The 15,664-nt window shown below is 40.1% G+C and overlaps 1 protein-coding gene across 5 annotated transcripts in view; it reads right to left on the reverse strand.

Annotated features, from left to right (window-relative positions):
- Window positions 1–15,664, reverse strand: part of SASH1 (SAM and SH3 domain containing 1) — a 776,849-nt gene that overhangs the window by 143,874 nt on the left and 617,311 nt on the right. The gene's annotated exons all lie outside the window — the stretch shown is intronic.

Genomic DNA, 15,664 nt, shown 5'->3' on the forward strand with positions numbered 1-15,664 from the left:
GGAGCCAGTGAAGTTCTTGATGGGCCAGTTTGTGAGATCTCCACGGTGTGTTTGTGAGGATCCTGGCTGCTGAATTTTGGATCAAATGCAGTTTCCCGATCAAGGTTAAGCGAAGAGTGAGTTATAGAAGTCCAGTCTAGAGATGACAGTCACATGGATCACTTGGCTAAATGTTCTGGCGCCATGTAGGGTGCTAGTAGCTTGGCCTGGCACAGGTAGTAGAAAGCCTGCCTTGCTACTCTCGTGACCTGTGCCTCCATGGAAAGGGAGACATCAAGATTCGCACCCAGGTTCCTGGTGGAGTGACCTATTCATAGTTGCACTCTAACCAGGTTGGGTAGGCATGCTTCTTCACTTGGACCTTTCCTGCCCAGCCACAGGACCTCCATCTTTGAAGGGTTGAGAATCAGGACGGCAATCTATCAGGAAGAAGAGCTGGATGTCATCTGTGTATTGGTGACATCCCAGCCCAAATTTCCACACCAGCTGAGCAAGAGGGTGCATGCAGATATTAAATAGAATATGAGAGAGGACTGCTCCATGTGGGCTGCTGGCGGTTAGAAATTTTGTCCCTTTTAGCTACCCTCTGTCCACGACCCCAAAGAATGGAGATCAGCCATTTGAGAGCTATCCCCCGCATCCCAGCATCAGCGAGGTGGTGAGCTAACAGCTCATGGTTGACTGTGTCAAATGCTGCTGAAAGATCTAATAGTACAAGCAGTGCTGATCCACCTTGGTCTAGCTGATGGCGAAGGTAGTCCATCAGGGTGACTAGTGCTGTTTCTACCCCATGGCCAGGCCGGAAACCAGACTGGAATGGATCAAGGGCTGACATTTCTTCCGGGAATGTTATTTGATCTGCAGCAGCCCTTTCAGTCAGCTACCCCAGAAATGCTAAGTGCAAGGCTGGATGGTAGTTGTCAGGCTCCTGTGGGTCCAAATATGTTTTTTTTCATGCATGCAAAATAATGCTGGACTGGAAGTTTACCCACTGAGTCAGCCACACTGAGTTTTAAAATTGATCCCTAAAGAAATAGATCCCCCTTTTATTCTCATGCCATTTTAATTTATGATGTGATCTTTTAATAAATGTTGTATATCTTTGATATCTATGTGGAAAGAACATATATGTTTTCTTAAAATGATAAAATTGCCACCTTCACATGCTTTCAGAAGCAACAGTCTTTGGTTTCTTTTACTCCCATAATCCACGTCACTTTTTTTTAACAGAACAGAAAGGGCATACAGACTAGAACTCTGTATTACTAGATGCACTCCACCCATTTCCAGAAACAGTTCCTGCGGAAATCCTTACTGCTACATTATTGGGTGTCACTGCCTAAAGGATATACACAATGACACTCTGTTTAGCAGTTCAGTTTATAGGGTCAAGGAGGCTAAACATTTCTGGCAATACACAGATAAAGTGCAGCATTTCAGTGTAGTCAGAAAGCTTTAGTATTGTAGCTCAAAAATTCTGACAATGATTAGTACATTAGTTAAGAGTTTGATATTCTTTAGGGACCTGACGCATGTAACAAGATCATACAGTGACCATAGTCAGCATCTCCGTCACAAAAGTGAGCAAAAGTAGCTTCCCTGAGATTTGCTTAAATGCTTAACATATGTCAATTTCCTTGCTTCAATTTCAGATTTGTTTTTACTGAAGGATGAGATGACTGAAGTAGAGACACAGAGGAGGGGGCATGAATCCTTGATCAGTAACTAGCTTTTTCGTGCCTGTTTTGTTACACATACCAAACCCATTGGTCAGAATAAGAGTGAAGAGTTTATATGCTTCCATTGGACTACTGCTCTTAGAGGACTCTCAGGGCAGTCGTGGACCAAATATCAGCATTCCTGGAAGAAGCTTCAGTCCTGGGCCCATTCCGCACACACTGGAGAATGCACTTGCAGTGTGCTTTTGCAGCTGAATTTTTCTGTGCAGAACAGGAAAATCTACTTCGAAAGTGCATTGAAAGCACATTATCTAGCATGTGCAGAATGGGCCCTAGACCATCCCAGCGAGATTTCCGGCCTGGCCATGGGGCAGAAGCAGCACTCTGATGAACAACCTCCATCATCAGTTGGACTGAGACACATTGACACTGCTTCTGTTGCTAGAACTCTCAGCAGTGTTCGACACAGTCAATCATGCGCTTCTAAGCTTACTGCCTCGCCGATGCTGGGATACAGGGGACAGCCCTTCAGTGGCAATAGGGGAGAGAGATTATCAAACCATTGCCAGCTATTTAACATCTTCATGTGCCCTCTTGCTCAGCTGGTACAGAAGTTTGAGCTGAGATGTCACCAATATGGAGATGACACCCAGCTCTTCCTCCTGATGGATGGCTGCCCTGATTCTCTCCTAGAAGTATTAGCCAGCTGCCTGGAAACAGTGATGAGGTGACTCAGCAGAGTCATCTGAAGCTTAACCTCATGATCACAATTGCTCCCTTTTACTGAAATTCAGTATAGAAGAATGCTACTGAATATCTGTGCAGAATACGAGCTCTTTTCAGATGTTACATCTGTTACATCCACGTGCACATATCGGAAGCTAGCACTGCCCACACTCTTCCTTCTACATGCAATCATATTTTCTGAACAGGGGAACATGTAGATTTTATGAGAGTGTACAGATTTGGTACACATTTGAACTGACTACTGGATTATGAGTTCTGGTTTGTGCATTCTGAAGCTGTACACCCAGCCAAAATACATCACATTCCCCTGTTAGTCAACATGACAACTGCATGCATCAAAAGCACAGCAGGTAGCATGCACTCTAGATATGCAACAGCTGCCAGACTCCTAGTACATGGGGGTAACTCTTGAAAAGAGCTCTGAGATGCTTTCTTTCATTGCTATCACCGAAACCTAGGTGGTGAAATGAACCACAGAAATTGCACTTCACTTCTTGAATCCATAACAGCAGTTATCATATATATTTTCATAGCAAGGTAAATTTGCTAAATAATTTTTAAAAAACTGCTCACAGTATGCTCCATAATGCCACGACCTGGCTTATTATTGTTGCAGCTAAGCACAAAGAGGCTTATGCGCAATGACTATTTTATTTAGAAGCAATAACACAAAGTTATCAGGGGGGTTCAGCTCATTTAATTAAACCAAGTACAATCACCCTCCTGTGGGCTTTAAACTGTGAAGACCCATTTAAATATTATTCAGATGCGTATCTTCTACATATTGGAAACTGTACAGAGCTTCATGTTTATATCAATTAGGGATAGGGAATATCAGCTTGCTAATAAAAACTTTATGTCTTGCCAGCTTACAAGCCTTTCAACTCTTGAATCTGGTGTTTCTCTTTCCTTTATGATCTTATATACCCATATTGTTTCATCATTGCCCAAGTGCCTGCTGATGAGGCTAAACAGCTTGTTTTCTCAAGTAAACAGTATTTAATGTCTCATTCTACTCACTAGCAGAAAACATTTTCATTGGCTTGTTACACAAAAAACAAACCTGCTTGATGACAATAGGTGGCACTATAGACTAACATACACCTGGGCCACTCCACGAATTCTGAAAGATTGTCTCACCCTGCTTCCTAAAACCTTCCTAAAACCTAACATCTCTGACTAAATTCAAGCATCATTCTGTCTTTTCCCCCACCCCCAAGTACTATGATTCAAAAATAGCAAGAGGACAACTGGATAATTTCCTTGCTTGCATGGCATGAATCCATCTGCACAGGTACTTAAGATTTCAGAATGAGAGAAGACAAGGGAAACCTTGAATCCACGTGGGAGTTGGATATGGCTGATGGATTCCATTTATCAGACTTAGTGTAATGCAAGGTCCAGCTGATGGCTAGCAACTGGCAGGAGATGGAGAGGTAGGGATACATGAGCAGCACCAGTAGTAGACATGCCGTGATATCATTTCTGGGAAAACTGGAAGTGAAGTCCCATCACTCTAGCAATTGCTGAAATCATGGTTTCTAGAGGGACGTGATATCACTTCTGGGCTTTTCTTTCACCTCATTAATATCTCACTTTTATCCTCAATTGACACACAAAATGACTTTCAACTTTCTCCTACCTGCTGTATGGTATGTTGGGCTAAGAGTGTATAACTAGTCCAAGGCTACCTAGCAAGCCTTCACAGCAAAGTGGGGATTTGAATCCTGGGCAGAGTCTGCACTTACTGTTTTTATTCCATTGTCAATCCTGTTGAATTCAGATCGCTTTGAACTCGATTCTTCCCCCCCCCCCGCCCATTGAAACAGGAGAGTCTTCTGCACGTGGTTAGGGAGGCTCAGAAGGTGTGTGTGGGGGAGCCAAGCCTCTTTCTTTCTTTTCTTGAAGGGGGTGGGGGGAAAAGAGCCAAGCAGGGAGCCTCTTTCTTTTCTTGGAGGGGAGGGTGAGAGGATTGAAAAAGGCAGAGGAGGGAGGAAAAATCCAGGACCGACAGAATTTGAGAGAAATTAGGAGCTTCTCCTTTAAGGCAAGCGTGTCACATGACCAGGTGTGGCCTATCAGAGGTTCTTTTCTAAATGGATATTGAGGATTTTCAGCACTCTGAAATATGGCACAATAAAGGTAGAGTCACTCCGAATCAATCCTTCTTGCTGCAGAAGGAAAATTAAAATCGCCCCAAATCCAAACGGAAATCGCATTCTGTGTAGAGGGCAGGGACTGAATCGATCTGGGGCTGGAATAAAAGCTCCGTGCAGTTTACACCCTGGTTTCCAGATCCTAGTCTGAAACTCCAACTTCTACACTACACTGACTCCTTTGCATAGGGAAGAGCCTCAATGTAAGTCACATCATTCATATTTTCTGTGGATACTTTTTCAGTATGGTCATGCCATTCATTGCCCATGCCATGATGTAAGAAAGACTCATAAGAATCAACTTTCATTGACCATCTCATAACCAATAGTCATGCAACAAGACAGCCAAGTTGCTTACCAGTTTGCACCAGCCCAGCTCTGTGCATCTATAATCACTTGTCCACCAGCCAGCAAAATATTTGCATATTTTAAGCGTTTTCTGGACCAGGTGGACGCTAACAAGCTTCATCCACCCTCTGTAACCTTTTGGGCTGATAACTGTTGTGTGCTTTACATGGGGCTGCCCTTGAAAACCATTTTGAAGCAACAGCAGCTTCTGGGCTGAGACTGAGTGGGTTAAACTGCTGACACTAGTTGGCTGAGCTACTGCAACAGCAGTATTCACAGACAGACTAAATGCTTGAGGACCAAGGATACCCTATTATCTGTAGTCCATTTTCTGTGATGGAACAGAAATTTATCAGTTTGTTTGGGATTAAAACCTTACACAGTTTTGAAGGGCAAAAACTTTACAGAACAGGCTCAGGACTGAAGAGAACTTTGAGGTAGAAAGTAAACTGGTGAGGAGTACAGAACAAAACTCTAAATAAAAGAGGTAAAGAAAAATTGAGAAACAGGAATCCACTTATTTATTACCTGCCTTTCTGTTCAAAAAACACTCGAGGTGCTAAAAATATGCAACATCCTATTATAACGTCAACATCAAATATTAATTAAAAATACTGTACCAACTAGGGATGGTCTTAGAAATACCTGGAGACTTTTGGGATAGAGCTTGGAGTAGGCAGAATTTGGGGCTGGTAGGGGCCTCAGTAGAGTATAATGCTATGGAACCTACCTTCCAAAACAAGCCATTTTCTCCCAGGGAACAGATGTCTTTAGTCTGGAGATGAGCTATAATTCCAGTACCACTGGGGACTGGCATCCCTAGTATCAGATTTACTAGACGGGAGGGCTGAGCAGGTAGCAAAACTCAGCTTTGGTGGCAAGGTCTCCCCGGGCAAGAAGTCCTGATGAGGAAGGAATTTAAGTAAATAAAAGGTGCAGGAAGAAGCTTGATGAAAAAGGAAGTAGAGACAGGCCAAGGCAACCAATTAAAAAAAAGCAAGAAGGCTGTAATGCATTTCAGATATTTGAAGCATCCAGCTCATTGTTCACTTGCACGGATCTTGTAAACATAGATAACTGTATGGATTCCCCACATAAGACATCCTTCATTTTTAAAGAAGCAAAGGGATATGGTTTCTTCATCAGAAGAAGCCAGGTAAGCAGGATCCTTTATTTTTTTATCAGCATTTTCAGCTATTACACTTTCTACTCTTGAATTTACCAGTGAAAGCTAAAGGGGAGTCACACAGATTTTCGTTTCTGGAAACCCAGGGGGTACCCTAAATGTGTAAAACGAATACTCATACGCTGTTTTGTTGTTGTTTGCCAACCACAGTGGCTCAAAATAATCAGAGAAGTTAAAACAAACAAACAAAACAAACCACAAAGAAACCAAACAATAACAGCGACACACAAATCCCTCTGGCATGGCAAAATTGCTAGGCAATAAAATGAAGTGAGTAGGTTATGGTACAAGAATGAGAAGATAAGTGGTAAGAAAAGTACTATGGAGAGGAGAGAGCTAACAAGGGGAGTGGAAAGGAGAGAGGAAAGAAGGTAATGGTAAGATAAAAGATATTGGGAGGGCAGATGACTGGGAGGAGAGGATGAAGGAAGACATCAAGTGAAGCAAGAGGAAATAAAACGGACTAACGAGGAAAGGAATGGGAATTTCCTTCCCCTACAAGCTCCTTCCTTTATCCATATTTACCCATCTTAATTGAATTTCTCACATGTGGTTTTGTTAGTATACTGATAGTCACAATGTTTGGCTTTGTCACAATGTTGATATTCATTTATTCGTTAATAGAGCCCTTGAGGGGGAGATTTGGGGCGGGGATCAGATTTCTAAGTTGTTTGCCAGTGATTCTTTGCAGAGCCTTTGTATATAAAACCATCAAACTAACAAAGGTTATCTCATGTGCAAATGGCTGTGGCACTCTGGTCTGCAGTTCAACCAGTCAAACAGCCTGTAAAGCAGCAGTGCTGGAAAATTCTAAGAAGCCAGCTGTAGGATAGACAGGCACATAGAAATGTTGTCACTATGCCATGAGGAACAATTAAAATAACACAGAAATGATATTACACTATCAAGAGAGTGAATCACACATTCTATACACACACAAACAAATAATAATTAAATACAGAGTGATATGATATTGTGATATTCAACAATAGTGAAGGCTATGTAACATCTGTCACCACTCGGGGAGTGGTATAAACACACACACCCGTTCTTAAAATAAGTTTTTATGTTTTTAAACAACAAGTCTGAACATTCACATAACATTTTTAAGTAATGCATAGACTATCAATGCCATGCATGGAAGCACATGCAAGATTCACAGCTGAACCAACACAGGATGTGTTGGGTATGTATGTCTGCCGTTCAAAGTTATGTAAAATTAGAAGAAAGCCCAACTTGCATCATGACTGAGAAACCTGTTGCAAATTATCTTTTTATAACATGTCTCTCATTGTAGCTTTAACTTCGTAATTTCATAAACAAATTCTTATGAATAGAAGGACCTCAGATACTTGTCTACAAGCCAAGAACAAATACACATCACACAGAAGCATAAAGATTATTCACAGTTCCAAACTTACATTATAAGGCTTTAAAATATACATAAATATGATTTTTCATATGTCCTCAAGCTTCCCAAAAATGGTTCCCAAAAATATCATACAAGTACCCTGTTTTCCTGTCATACCCTACTTGAAAATGTATTTTCTGGGTGGTTACAATGAAAAGTCTGTCACTAGTTCCAACCGTTTTATCCAACGATAATAAAATTACAACAAATGTTGTTAGATTATATATCAGTTTCCCATTAGATGTGTGTGGGTGGGAGAGACCATATTTTAACTTCCATTGAATAGCAACTGAGCTTTTTTAATTCAGGTACACTAAACAAGGAAAATATGCTACTCCAAATCCAAGAAAGTTAAGCCGCATATACTCATCTGGACATACTATTGCATATTTTGGAAGCACAAGTTGTGCTTTTTAGTTTAGAAATAACTATTTAACTTTATGATATGAGCTATTGAAACCAAATTGGTTTGAAATGTAATGTCCGTTGACACATTTCTACTATTTAAAAATATTGCTTCATTATTGGTTAGCCCTTTTAAAAGTTTAAAAGTTTAAAGTTTTTCAAAGTAAACATTCTTGTCTATTCCTCAAATAATACAGACACCGTGACGGTGTTCATAAGACAAGATTGCTTATAATGAACAGAGACCATTTGCACATCAGTTCACATCAGGAAATACCCTTTTGGTATATTAGCCTTCCCTCCTTTTTAAAATAGCAAATAAGATGTCACTGGCAGCTATCCAAAAAGTTTCACTCTTTTTAAGACTAAATAATAATTTCTCACTTTTTTACACTTACTGCTATTTGTGCCATTCTACTATTGTCACAGCTTCATCACCCTTTCCCCTCATTCTTATGATGACATGCTTTATCTTCACATCTTGATGTATTTGACCTTCTTACCCCTACTCCAGGTTGCTGGGGGGTAAATGGTAATGACTGGGGAAGGCACTGGCAAACCACCCCGTATCGAGTCTGCCATGAAAATGCTAGAGAGCATCACCCCAAGAGTCAGACATGACCCAGTGCTTGCACAAGGGATACCTTTACCTTTTACCCCTACTCCAAGGAGCCCTAGTTGGCTCTACCTCCCATTTTAACATCTCAACAACTCCATCAAATGGTTATTCTGAGGCAGTGGTCCCCAACCTTTTTATCACCGGGGACAACTCAACGCCGGGGACCACTCAACGCCTTTTACTGAGGCCCGGTGGGGGGGGGTAGTTTACTCCTCTACTCTCAACCACTGCCCTAGCAATCTCTGATTGCTATGGTAATGTTTAAACATCCCTTCAAAATAAGATACAGACACACCACAACAATGAAGTGTGTTGTAAAGGGCTGGGGGGGATGACGTAAAGGGCCGGGGGGGGGGGAGGTGTCCTTCGGGGCCTACCTCCAATTAGTCGAAGGACCACATGTGGTCCGCAGCCCACAGGTTGGGGATCGCTATTCTAAGGGACAGCCAGTGACTGGTCCAAAGTCATCAACTGAGCTTTAGAGCAAAGTGAGGAACTGACTCTTAGGATGCCAGTGCCATTCTAAGCGAAGTTACTTACACCTTTAAAAAGGTTCAATTGACTTCAAAAGATGCAACTTTGCTTAGGATGCCACTGTAAACTTCTACTGTTTATGCCACATTAACAATTCTGACCTGAACTTAGCAAGGTGAAATTGATATATTCTAGCCTAATGGAAAGAATAAAGGCTGACAAGGAGAAAAATAACAAACAAGCAGGTCAGGCTACAAGCAGTATCTGGCATTTCTGTATCCAGAGTGGTAATACAAAGGAATGTATCGTCTGCAAAATAGCCATAGCAGCATCTTTGTGGGTTTTTTAAAATTCACCCCATCTAATTTAAGAGAATTTAATTCACTACCCTTTGATGTTCAAAACCCATTCAAGGCATGTCTGAAAATAAATAGTAGCAACATTTTACAGTCTGATGAGAATCTAAAAATAGCAATTTGTTTTGTTGTTATTTTGCTGGAGTACTACTCTGCTCGTTCTTCTCTCACAGGAAATTGTAAAGCCACTCAGAAGGGCCATAATGAGAAGTGCAACAGGCAGCAGAAAGTTACTGCTGAAGTGATGTTTCATAGAGATGTGTGTTATGCAAAATGAAATGGAAGGAAAGGCTTGTATTGAACATCTCAACCTACAAAGAGATTAGAGAAGCCATGAAAATGAGTGCTGAGAAGTGAATATACTCCCTGGATCTGAATGCTTGCCTTCCTTTTTGTTCCCATTCTGCTGTTGCCAGTTTCTGTGCACTGTCTCTATGTCTCTGATGACAGAGTGAGTTTGAGTCTACACATGGTAGCACTGGGGTTACAACATAAAGTGATAATTTCATTCATTACTGGTATCCAGGCACGCACATAATTGTACAGCTGGATAGTACAGGAGAATCCAACATTCCAGAAGACCAAAACCAAAATTCAGTACATCAGTAAAGGAAGGAAGTGGGGAAAACAGATTATTTTGAACTCCGCAAACTCAACAAGACATTTTCATTGACTTTAGATTACTCTAATCTGCATAAAAGCTTTTTTAAAGCTTTAATTTTATAGAAAATGTTTGTTTTACTGGAAAGAAAATGGTAAACACACAAACATAAAATGTCTAGAAAACCACAATAATGCTACAAAGAAGGAATCATCTTTCTTTGGAAAGAGGTAAATGATGCTAAGTTTGTGGCCCAGATCCAGGTGTTCCAGGCAAGCCTCATCTCATCATCTCTTGGAAGCTAACATCAACCCTGGTACGACTTGGACAAGAAACAACCAAGGAAAGCCAGGCTTGCTACACAGCGACAGGCAATGGCAAATCACTTCACCTGCCGTGAAAAGAGTTGCCATAAGTCAATTGTAACTTAACAGACACTTTCCACTAACACCTAAATAAACTCTGACCTACCCACACTTCACAGCATAATCAGCACAATTACAGGTAATGGCATTGCTTAACATTACTTTATAAAATAAATCTATAATTGCATCAAATAAGCTACTTCATATAACCGTCTTTGGCAGGGAGTTCTAATGTGGCTGTGTTTGGATGCTGTGACACAGTTTAATAATGTAACAGGATTAACTTTTGCTTATATATTCCTACTGTTATGATGGTCATTTCTTAGTCTGACAAAGAGTGCTTGCATTCGAAAGCTCACGCCTTGAATAAATCTTTGTTTTTTCTTGCTATCTGTTTTATCTGGCCGCAGTGCTGTATTAAAATAAAATTTGAATACTTTGTTGGTCTTAAAGGTCCTACTGGACTCTGAGTCTATTGTGTCTTTGGTATGGTACATTTATTTTTATTGCATACAAATGTTTGTGTTCATCATAATAAATCTCACTGATTTAAGTAATGTGAACAAAATGAATGAATTAACTGAACTTCCATCAAGTAACTGGGATCTAAAGTGCATGAGTACAGGGCACTTCTATCAGCAGACACTGATTTCCCCTTTGGCAACAGGCAAAACTGTCCCCACTTCTTTCCTTCGGCCAGTAGAAGATAGCACGGCAGAGTAAACTTGTCATGGGCACAAGAGTAAGAAGGGGTGATTTTTCTCCTTGTCACTGTAGTTCCCTGTGTCTCGTGGTATTTTGTTCAAAATTGTTGTTTTTGCTTTCCAAGATCCACACTGGTATGAACTAAATATTTTAGTACTCCTTGTTTTACTGCCCATATCACATCAAAATGAGTCAGCACACAGTGCTTGTCTGCACTTTCAGTCCATTCATGAAAACAAGTATCAGTGAAACATGAAATTCTGATTTACAACGGTAAGTTTTCTCATCTTTAAACTTCAACTAAACAAATGATAGCGTTAACTATAAAAATACATGTATGTATAGTACAGTCTCCCCCCACCCCAAAGTCCTTGTGTAGCATCTTAGAAATACTAGATTGTAATTATGGAGATACTAAAGCAGGAGGTTTCCAAAATATACTATTGGACTAATTATTAACAGGAAGATTTCTAGGCTCTTACCCTAATGACTAATGAAGAAGCATTTCATGAGGGTTACCGTATTTGCCGGCGTATAAAACGACTGGGCGTATAAGACGACCCCCCAACATTTCCACTCAAAATACAGTACTATGGGCCACTATGGGCAGCTATGTCTATCCCAACTGAAGTGCACCCGGCGTATAAGACGATCCCCCCCCCCACTTGGAGGCATGTTTTTCAGGGGGGAAAAAGTAGTCTTATACGCCAGCAAATACTGTAATTAGGAATGACAAGCAGCATGACAGTCATTTCCAAATTGACAAATCCAAGTACAGCTGCAGTAGGAGTGGCATCAAAAGAAATGCTTCTCAGATATGTCTGCAGATGATAGAGTCAACTATCTTATTAGAATACTACAATGTCCCATTAATTATCATCACTATTACTGTTCCAATTTTTTTTAAGACTTACTGAAAGAATTAATGACCCAGACATGTAGGGCTAGATTTGGATAAAGGGACCTGTGCTGGCAGTTGGCTAATTAATATATTCTGGGATAAATATCTAACGAAGCCAGTGAGCAGTGGAAGTAGAGGTAGAACCATGAAAGCATTAGCTGGTTATGAACACTTAAAAAACAGTGAGCGCTGGCAAAATGTGATCACAGTGGAATCATCAGAGGCAAATATTTCAGGGTAGCACCATATTGTTCAAGAGGGATAGGAACATGAGATCATTAGTCAGATAACAACACTAGCACAACACTTTTTCCGCATGACTGATTTTCAAAAACATTCTTTCTAACTTGCAAGAGCTTCCCGTACAGTTCAGGAAACTGAAGACTCTGGAGTATGATAGTTAAACTTCTGCTTTAAAGTGTGTAATCAGAACCCCGTGGTTCCTGCTAAATCCCTCAGCTTAACAGCAGTGGAATGGTTCCCAGTGTTTTGCTTTTTGCTGCCATGCAAATTATTCTTGAACTATTTATCAACTTTACCCTAAGTCCTTACATTCAAATTGGAATATATGCATTCTCTGTTTAGAAAGTGCCAGCCACACATCTGATTCTCTCAAAAAAACCTCATATATGTGTCTCTTCTTTGTAACTCAAAACTTTTCCACTATGACTTACACATAATCTTGTATTTTGTTGGCTTCAAGTTTCTCTCTTTGGGCTCAGAAGAATGTAGTAGTGAATGGATAATTTCTGACATGGCAAAGCAACATCTATGTTTCTTTTTAACATCTAGCATGATGAAAAGGCTTATGAACCAAATGTACTTCCAACGTTGGAAACATTAGCTGATCCAAATAAAGTTTGCTCTCTCTGTGTGTCTGTGCTCTCTCTGTGTGTCTGTGGTATCAATAGGATTGCTCTAGTACAGAAAAAGTAAGGCTAAATAACTTTCTTCTAACTTCAAGGAACAATCTAAACTCTAAGTACTGCAAAGTACCCAGGTATATAAATGTTATGTAATCGTTGTTAGGTGCAAAGTCATGTCCGACCCATCGCAACCCCATGGACAATGATCCTTCCTGTCCTCTACCATTCCCTGGAGTCCATTGACATTCACACCAATTTCTTCAGTGACTCCATCCAGCCACCTCATGCTCTGTCGTCCCCTTCTTCTTTTGCCCTCAATAGCTCCCAGCGGTTCTTCTCCAGGGAGTCCTCCCTTCTCAAAAGTATTTAAGTTTCAATAAATGTTATATGTAAACAATAATAGAAATTAGGGTTGCCAGGTGTCTGCCCCCTCCCAGGAACTGGCAGGGGATTGGGGAGTTGGATTGCCAGATCCAGGTTAGGAAACTCCTGGAGATTTGAGGATGGTGCCTGGGGAGGACAGGGACCTGGGGAAGGGTAGAGTGCCACATAGTCCACCCTCCATATCATCAATTTTCTCCAGGGGAACTCCAATGCTCCAATGTGAACATAACAACCAAAAATAAAGTTTGGCTACATCTCCAGAATTACTGGAATTTTCCCCTTAACCACCACTATCCATTGACTTGGTAAATCTGGAAATATGAAGGAGTAGCAGTAGGACTCTCAGTCAGAATTGAGGGAATTACAAGGAAGCGTTTAGATAGTATTCTACTCCTAATGACATAAATAGAAATTATTTTGAAATTAAATAAATTTAGAGCACCCAAATTAGACAGTTCACCTAAATTAGCCAGTTCTAACAGCTGTACTCCAGATTCCAATCATGGAAATAACTAAATATTGCATGATTTACAAAAAATATTTTACCTATGTTTTTTAAAAAAATATACTAGAAAGCTAAGTTGAGAAATACATTGCATCTGTACATTGGCAGCTATATTCTTAATGCTTTCTCAAAACTTCATTCCAACTGAATCCTATCATTAATCCTTATTTTACTATTACAGGATTTTTTACAAAGCCCCAAAAGAGTTTTAGCACAAGCCAAAATTAAGAATAAAATTCACAACAATCTCCTAAGGAAGTACAGGGTTTCTACTAAATACTCTTCACTCTATGCAAAATTCTCATTTAACATTCAGTCCAGTAATAAATGTCAGTCAACTCTAACCCACATTGTCTGCTGAAAAGGAAAACACTTTCCCACCATTCCTTATGCCACCCTGGATGCTCTCACAGATGTAGGCATAAACACTTCCTTAACCACTCCTTTTCCAAGTCTTAAAAGCACTGCAAAAGGAATGCTTAGTTATTCCATTACTATAATGCTGAAGCCAACCACATAATTTCACACTGAATTACCAGCTACAATGGTAATTTTACCCACACAACAGCATTATGAAACTGGAATGACTAATGCCAGCATTGTCTCTGACGTATTAGCTTTCTTCAGATACCCTTTTAAAATCAATTTAATTCACCTTGTTTAACTTGGACACCCTACATATTCCCCCTAATTCATTCAACACAGTGGTAATGTGTGCCAGACAGTATACTTCACACATACTTGCAAATTAGCACTGCTTCCATCAACTGAACAGCAAGAGTACCCTAGTACTCTTGGCACAGTTCAGCATAAGAATGCATGCTCCAAAGACATGGGATGTAAGGAATAAAACCGATGAAATGTTTATATTTAGAGATCTGAGATCCTTTTCCCGTTCTGTGTTGGGGTTAACACACAGCTTGTCTCCCTCTTCTTTCTGAATAGAATCCAGAATGCTGTAGGCATTTTTATGAAAATGAAATGGAATAGTATTGAAGGAAATTTCACTCATTTTTCTTTTTAAATGTTTTTAAACTATTACTAGGTCATACTGTTTGCATTCTTCCTACTTTCTCCAAACAGAATTTCTAAAGGTCACTAAGGCAGAGTTCTATGATTACTAGAAATTGAAATTGATGCAAACCAAGCACAGCTATAAGGAACTTCATCCTTTCTAAGTTCAGCAGCAAAGTGTGCATAAACCAGCTTTATCTTTTCCTTGTACCAGCCAATGATTTAATGCAACTGTCCCTTTTATAAACAGTGATGATGATGGTGATAGTTTTCTGGACTAGTTTCATCTAAAATAGAAGCTGCTTTTAAAACAAACAAAAACCACCCAGTAACACTGATTGACCTGAGTTCACCCTTCTAAAATCTTCATACCATTGAACTGAGAATGCTTCTTGCCCATTAATAATCCTGGAATGAGGTCACAAGGATGAATACTATCCCAAATATTTACAAGTTAACATTTAATTAAAATATATCTGATTATTTTAAAGTGTAGAAATCACAGAAGTTCTACTCTTGTATTCGCTATCCACCAGTAGACATTTAAAAATTGGTGGAAGAGTAAAGCATGCCATTAGCCAGCTCTGCCCTGGTATGCAACTGGTGTAGTTGTAGTGCTGAACTAATTAAAGTCTGGGCATGTATGGTGAAGCTGAATATTTCTGATCTGCCTTAGCCACTGAATTATTGAACCTCAGGGAAGGGAGGAGGAATCAGTAACAGGAAAGGAGTATTACAAATATTTAACTCCCTGCATACTTCATAATTGAGTGCCTTATGAAGACTTGATGAATCAGCCTACAGTTCTCTGTAAAACCAGAGTGCCAATCCAAATTCCTCAGAGTCAAACCACATGTGCTGCAGTCAAACCTGAAATTTTTACATTCAATGCTCAAGTGTAATAATCCAGTCCTTCCTTAGTTATCATGTATCATGCTGCAG

This window comes from Paroedura picta, chromosome 1, assembly GCF_049243985.1.
Source record: "Paroedura picta isolate Pp20150507F chromosome 1, Ppicta_v3.0, whole genome shotgun sequence".
NCBI classification, from domain to species: Eukaryota; Metazoa; Chordata; class Lepidosauria; order Squamata; family Gekkonidae; genus Paroedura; species Paroedura picta.